Here is an 8,129-nt window from a genome sequence, read left to right as displayed (position 1 = left end):
TATTCTGAGTCTCTGAGATGATACAGGGGAGTAGGAGCAGCTGGGCAATAGAGTTTGGGCAGGAATAACATGATAACCAGAACCTTTAGGCATGATTTTAATTTCCCCTTGATAGTCTGAGTCAATGACCCCTGGCTGAACAAAAATGCCTTTGGTGGTAATACTGGATCTCCCTAAGATTAAACTGACTCTTTCTGGGGGTAGAGGTGCCCAGGTACCAGTGAGAGGTACAATTACTTGATCCTGTTCCTTTAAGATGAGCTCATTGGTGGTGACCAAGTCCAGCCCTGTGCTTACGTGAGTGGCTGCGCGAAGGTTGGAAACTGTGCATTTCCCTGCATTCCCTGATACTGATTGCTGTTCCGAAAGCTCCATTTGGGTTCGGGGACACTGGAGTGGGCGCCCCTCGGAAGTTTCCCTGAATAGATTGACCGTTTTTGTCAAATTTAGAGTGGCATTCCTTTGCCCAATGTCTGCCTTTGCCACAGCGCGGACAATCCTTTGGGGGAACTTCGTCGTTACCCTTTCCTCTTTTCGGTGTGGACAAACTGTCCTTGCGCAGGTGGCTGGACTTTCCACAAATTGTAACATTTGAGATCTTTAATTGCAGCAGCCAAGAGAGAAGCCTTATGCTGCTCTGTGCCAACATCTTGGCAAGCTTTGATAAACTCACTGATGTCTTTGGTGGTAGATTGCAGGGGTCCTATAATGGTCCTGCAGTCCTTATTAGCATTTTCATAAGCTAGTTGCCACAATAGCTTATTAGCTTTGGCTGCTCTGTCATTATCTATTTGCCTTTCAACAGCTTCTTGAGGTGACCAATAAAGTCAATATATGCCTCCAAAGCACCCTGGTGGATATTGGTAAAGAAAGAAGTTTCCCTGAACTGAGAATCAGGCACAGCCTTCATGGCTCTGATAGCAATTTGAGCACTTTGACTGTAAGCATGAAGATCAAGCCTGGTTTGAGCTGTAGTGGTTAAAATTACCAGACCCAAGCAGCATAGGGAAGGTGACAGGATTATTCATCTCTGCATTCTCAGCTTCTTGGTGGCTGGCTCACTGAGAGTACTCCAAATACCAGACCGAGAACTGAGCTGGGGTTAAGACTGTCCTGGCCAGAGCAATCCAGTCGCAAGGGGCCATTCTATAGCTGTCAGTGATGGCTTGAAATAGCCCATTAATAAAAGGAAACTGAAGCTTACTTTCTTTAATGCTCCTTTTTAAATCGTTGTAAAAGGAAAGAGTAAGGGGTTCATGGATATTTCTTTGACCCCTGGCTATAATGGGGAAGGCTGAAAGGGCTTCTAAATCTCCAGCCTCTGCTGCCTGTTGAAGGCACTGTTGCATGGCCCTAAGAGGATATCTGTCTAAATTTTCTGGCTCCCTTGGTGGTGAGTAATCCTGCAAGGAGGAACTCTCCCAGGGTTTACGTAAGGAGCAATGGTTAGGAAGCAGATCCTTGGGTGGTGCCCTAGGCAAAACTTTCATAGCTGGTTCTTCCACTCTGTTGTATACAACTTCCTCCTCTGAACTAGACTCTTTATCCTCCCATTTGACTGATTCCAATCTCCTAGCCCATATGGACATGAGAGCCTTCCTTACTAGCCCCCAAGTTGCTAAGGTTTGAGTTCCAATAGAAATACCAACATCCTGTAAAGATCTTAACCTATCACCTACTTCTTCCCAGGTTTTTATATCTAAGGTTCTCTCATCAAGAAAGGCAGGGTGCTATTCCCTTAAAATTTCTAAAAGCTGAATGAGATGCTCTTCCTTCACCTTGTAACCCACTCCCCTGAGGAGCTACTGTAATACCCTCGGATAAGCTTCCTTCTCTTTAGATGAATCAGAGCCCACTCTTGCTATTAAAAGGCTTTTTTTTTTTACTTTTGATTATTGTTTTTTCAAATTCCGCTGCCTGTGCTGAACCCTAACTAGCTAGCTATTGAGGGATATATTGTAGTGGATCTAGATGTACTGTTGGTGAAAGACAGTCAGGGAGAGGGGTATCGGACTTTCTGAGTACCCTCACCCCGCTTATTGTTACAGAACAGACAAGGGGGGCCTGGGACAATATACTATTATTTAAAAGGCCCCCAGGTCCGTCATGTCCGCTGCCCGAGGAAAGACGTCTCTCAATGCCAGAGATTCGTGAAAAGGAAAGGAAATATTTATTTAATGCTATACAAACTTAAAGTAATGACCTAATGTCTTTATCAAAAATCCTAAAGTCCCTAAAAAACACCCACAAACAGACACAGTCCTTCCTTCCTTCCCCCTTTGCCCAGTCCAGAGTACCGTATCTCAGGAAAGGAAACAGAAGTCCATGGCTCAGGTAGTCCTCTCGTTCTTAGTCCTCCATCTCCACTGGGAGACCTCCCTGGGTTCCTGGCACCCTTGGCTGAGTCGCCGGGATCTCTGCTAAAACCAGGTGGTGGTTCCCCCTTCTAAAACTGCGGGAGTCTCCACTCTGTCAAGGCCGCGTGGTTCTCTCTCCTAAAGCAGCATGGTTCTCCCTCCTCAGGGCTGTGCATGGCTCTCCTTCCTAAAGCAGCATGGTTCTCCTTCTCAGGGCTGCGCATGGCTCACCTCCTCAGGGCTGTGCATGGCTCTCCTTCTCAGGGCTGCGCATGGTTCTCTCTCTCTGGGCTGCGCATGGCTCTCCCTCCTAAAGCAGCATGGTTCTCTCTCTTAATGGCCGCCAAGTCTAGGTTTTTAATCCCCGTGGCCAATCTTCCTCTGCAGCCTCATTTCCGACTCCTCCCACACTTGGCTTCACTTGCCAAAATTCATATCCTTCCAGCTTTACTGGGCTGCCATCATGAGTCTGGGCAGGTGTGGCCCCATGTCCTGGAGCCAATCTTCTCCGAGCTCCCATGCAGGCGCTGTAGCTTGGGGGATCTGCCCCCACTCACGTCTTGGTGGGGAAGTTACTTCCATTCCCCTGGCTCAGGGCATGGCCACAGCTATTTAACATATCTAAGCGACCAGCCGAAGGCTATAGATATGTTAAATGACCATGCCAGAGGGTAGCTGCAAGGCTGTTGCTATGCAAAACAGATCTCAATGGCCCTGCTCCATTTGTCCCTTCCCCCAACCCACACCCTGGGTGGGGGGGGATGGAGACATCTTAAAATCTCCTGGACACCTTAAGTTCTGGACCCCATTTCAAATGCCCATTTGGGGTGCCCCCTCTTGGCTGCACCCTGTAATATTATGGGTTTCAGGTTTTCCACCAAACGTCTAGAACTGCGAGGGGGGGCTCATAGCGCTAGGTGACCAGCCTTTATATGGTGCTTTCCAGATGAGCTAGAAGTCATATTAAGCAGTGTTGGAAGTCCCTATAAGGCCCCTGCATGTCTTAGGAATTGATCCCAGACACCCTTGCAAGGTTCTGACTCACTGGGAATACCCAATTTCTCGGGTGGAGGGGAGAAAGTGCCTTTTGTCTTTGGAGCTTGGTGAATGTCAAAAGCTCTCATGCAAAGCCTGTGACTAACACTAAATTCTTCTGGAAAGCGATCTTCAGAGTCTGGTAGAAACCAAAACACTCATACGCTATCTGCTTTTCCTTATGCAGGTGGATGGAAAGAAAAGGCAAAATCAAAAGGACTGCAAGAAGCAGCTTAAAAGAAAAAAATTGCTGAGATGCTTATAAATTGTCCTGAAATTATTTGATGTTTTTAAAGCCAATTAAAGGAAAATCTTTGGTCTTTCTCCCAAGCCTAGACCTAGTTGGGGGTTGTGCTGGGGGGGATGGGCTTGTGTTTTTACAGTGTGCCTCGCATTGAGTGGACTTTTACTTGCACCTGGAGAAAACCTAGTGTTCTAATCCAGTCCACGTACCAGGTAATGTTGTCAAGGGTGGATTCCAGTGGCAAGCGCCCTCGTGGTTTTTAACTGCTCAACCCATGCCCGTGAGGTTGCGGCGAATACTTGGGGGAGAGAGCAAGGATCCTATTGTATTAAAGAAGGTACAATTGCAAATTGGTCGCAAGAGAGAGAGGCCTAGGAAGAAAACCCTTTTTCCTCTGTAATCCAACATACCCTATGACATACCTGAAAGGTGCTCAGGGTTATTGGCCCTTACCTGGGTTTATTGCATGCACTCCATCCAAGTTGGTGTGTTGTCCACAACGCGGTTCATAGCCTCTGGGTCCCTGTTTGGGCACCAGCTCTCGCAGGCCCCGGCACATGGGGTCCATTGTAGATGAAATAAAAGAAATTCACATGGACTACCGAATCCTGTGGAAGAAAAGGGCAAGCGGCTTTTCTCTCAAGGGGAACAAAAGCCTTGGCCCTTGAACCAATGAGCTTTTATTGTCTTACTGGGCACATTACAAGAAGGTCCTCATTAACAATGCACAGGCTTGCTTTAGGTGGTTTCCTTACACAGAAAACAAAGGAGAGGATGCTGGTAATCAAACCACTGAAGAGGGATATTTGCAAATGAAAAGGCACAAGTGGTTGAACTGGTTACACTGGTCCTTGGAAGGTTTAGGATGTTTTTTAGGAATTTCTTTGCAGTAAATGTTTGCCACTGGAAGCTGGGCCCACGTCAGGCAGGATGGTCCACTACACCTCCTGATTTTTATTCACTGTGTATGGGTGCGGCATTACCCATTCTGCATCTCCATGCTTCTCCACGAGTGTCCATGTCTCTGCCCCTCCTACGCATGTGGTTCAATGTGCTTATTTAATTCCTTGGTTGTCAGGCTTCCATACAATTTGATTTTCTGATGACTCTCGGTGATATTTGTTTTGTAGTATTGTAATTTTTGCTGTGGTTGAGCAAGGAGGGAAACTGTATTTACCTACCTGCAGTTATATTTCCTAAGTCCAATTTTCCTGGATCCTTTTTCGTCCTTTATTAAATTAAAAAAGATTTTTTAATGCAGATATAAATTCTACCATGAGCAGTTTATAGTCATGGTCAGGCTTTATATCAATTACTTTCAGCAATAACATTTATTATGAATTGGATATAACATTGGCAGTTGTGTTCATTCTTAACAAATCATAGAGAGTATATTCTTGAATTGCTCAATTATCCATAATCGGTGTAAGTGATTTTGTTTCTTCAATTCTTCATTATACTTCTGAGCAATATATCACTCTTTAGATACTTGAAGCAAATAACAAATTGTGAAGATCAAATTTTTCTAGCAACTCAAAGAGTAAGATTACCTATTTCTTTACTAGTAGTAGTTTTTCTGAGGCCCAGGCTCTATTTTATAATTGTATTTGTCTTTTTAAAAAATATATATTTATTTATTGTTATTATTTTTTTTAGAGAAGGGAAGGGAATGAGAAAGAGGGAGAGAAACATCAATGTGTGGTTGCCTCATGTGTGCCCTCTGCTGGGGACCTGACTTGCTACCCAAGCATGTGCCCTGACTGGGAACTAAACCAGTGACCCTTTGATTCATAGGCTGGCACTCAGTCCACTGAGCCACACCAACCAGGTCTAATTGTATTCGTCTTTATTCACCAATTCTTCCTATGGTCTCACTCCGCAGGATCCCAAATTCAGTGAGAAATCAAGTCACTGAAAAATTACCATATTTTTTCTGGGATAAGTAAAGGAATAGTCATTCACGGATACAATATTCCCCTGCTTTCATTCTTGTCCCTATTAAATGTACATTAATATCAAAATATAGAACTTAAACATTAAGCTCTTAGTGACCTGACCTAGTGTCATTTTCCATGATCTAAGTAGTTATTGAAACCCCATGATAAATTTACATATTAATATTAGAAGCTTGATGCCTTAGGTCTGGGTGGGGGTTATGGAGGAGAAGACATTGCAGGTTATATGGTCTTGTTCTTTCAGAGGGGCCCACAAGAGAAAATTATTAGCCATGTTGTCCTTGGTTACAAATGTGGCTAGTACTGTGAAAACCCCAGGGTTCATTGGTCCTTACAGTCATGCTCAGTTAGTCTGCTGAACCATTTTCATTTTAGGATAGCTAGGTATGAACCCTTCAAATGGCACTTATTCCAGGAGGGTTGGTGAAAGAAGCTAAGTAAGTTTTTATAAACATGGGTGAAATTCTGAAAGCTACATGCTGTGACTTCACTAATGTGATACAAACAACTTTTTCTGGCTGATATAAATGACTTCAATACCGTCCGTGAAACCTATAAATAGTATTTCAAGAGCAGTTTTCCAGCTGGAGCTGCTTAGCAGGTTATGGCTTTGCCCAGGAAAAGCAATGTTGAGACACAAGCATTAGCTGTCCAGGGACCTTTCACAATAGCAGGAGTATAAGCAGCCCCAGTGTTATTAGGCTGAAATATTTATAATCTTATAAAATTGACATCTTAGTTCTTATAGTAATGTTGAATACTAAGTTTGACTAAAATATCTGAAGTATTATGGAAATACCATATAATAAGGAGAATTAAACATGAATTGAGGATTAGAGGATGAGCCCAGTTATTGATGTTATCAATTACACTTATCTCGGCACACATTACTGAATTGGGGAAAGATACTCTTTTAAATATTTACTGAAGTGAAGGAAAATAATATATAGAAAGATGAGCTATTACTCCTGAGGAATAATAAACAGCATATCTGATTGAATTACATATATAGTGTGTGTATATATAATTATATATTCAGTATAGCACTGTGAATTAATTACAGAATTAAGTACTGAAAATTATTTTATTTTAGACATTTTTACATGAAGCAATATAGTATAGTGGTTAAAGGCATGAACTCTAAAGCCAGACTACCCAAGATCAAATATAGTTCTACCATTTATTAGCTTGTAACCTTGGGCAAATTACTTAAGTTTTTTTCTTTCTCTTTTTTAAGTTTATTTTTAGAGAGAGGGGAAGGGAGGGAGAAAAACATCAGTGTGTGATTGCCTCTCATGTGTCCCCCACTGGGGACCCGGCCCACAACCCAGGCAAGTGCCTTGATTGGGAATTGAGACAGTGACCTGTTGGTTTACAGGCCAGCGCTCAATCCATTAAGCCACACCAACCAGGACAAGTTTATTTCCTCAATAAAATATTGTCTCTGTTTTATCTGCAAATTAGGTATATTACTAGTATCTTCCTTATAAATTTGTTGTAAGCATTAAATAAATTAACATGTATAAAGAACTTGGAAATATATGCCTGGCATATAGTGATGATAGTGATGATGATGATGGTGATGATGATAGAGAGTAAGATGAAGAAGACAAGGAAGAAAAAGAAGAGGAGGTAGAGTGGAACATAATTCCATACTAAAAGGAACTATATTATCAATCCACAAAAAGACATTGAAAACCTTAAATGCATGTTACGAGGACAAAGAAGGCAGTTTGAAAGGCTATATATACCATATTATCCCAAGTGCCTGAAATTTTAGAAAAGGCAAACAGTAAAAAGAGTAGTAAGTGCCAGGGGTTTGGGGAGTGGTGGGGGAGGTAGAAGAGGGATGAAATGTGGAACACAGGTTTTCAGGGCAGTATGACACTTTAATGATAGATACATGTCATTATGCATTTGTTAATACACAGAATGTACAACACAAAGAGTGAACCCAAATGTAAACTGAAGATTTCATTAACAATGTGTTAATGTTGGTTCATCAACTGTAACAAATGTACCACATTAATTCAAGAAGTTAATTGAGAGAAACCATGTGCAGGGTCAGAAGAAGTGTATGGGTATATATATATTTTCTGGCCTCAGTTTTTCTTTAAATGTTATTATGTTTTTTTTCCATTACCATTTATCCTCCCATATCCTCTGCTACCTCCATCCATCCCCTTCCACAACAATATTTTTGTATATAAAATGGCTTAACATTATTTTTTTAAATTTGAGATAGAAATCAAGGGCTAATTGTAGTGAGATATACCATGTTTTTCTGACTATAAGACATACTTTTTGACCACATTTTTGTTTCAAAATTTTTCCCTCTATTTTCCTCCTCTAAGACCTAGGTGCTTCTGGGATCTGCACCATAAGACACACCTAGGTTTTAGAGGAGGAGAAGAGGAAAAAAAATTTTGAAGCAAAAATTGTAAAAGGTGCATCTTATAGTCTGAAAATGCAGGTAAATGCTAAACCAATAACTTTAATAACAAAGAGCATTTTTTTCTATCTTTGTAATAAAAGTGA

The 8,129-nt window shown here is 41.9% G+C and overlaps 1 pseudogene; it reads left to right on the top strand.

The window, feature by feature from the left end:
• Nucleotides 1–5,863: 5,863 nt before the first annotated feature.
• LOC123833372 lies at nucleotides 5,864–6,273 on the top strand (annotated as a pseudogene).
• Nucleotides 6,274–8,129: the final 1,856 nt, after the last annotated feature.

The sequence above is a fragment of the Phyllostomus hastatus genome, unplaced genomic scaffold, assembly GCF_019186645.2.
Source record: "Phyllostomus hastatus isolate PE091 unplaced genomic scaffold, TTU_PhHast_1.1 phas_scaffold_21, whole genome shotgun sequence".
Taxonomy (NCBI): Eukaryota; Metazoa; Chordata; class Mammalia; order Chiroptera; family Phyllostomidae; genus Phyllostomus; species Phyllostomus hastatus.
The sequence above is the reverse complement of the archived record's forward strand: the minus strand, read 5'-3'. Positions and strand labels throughout refer to the sequence as shown.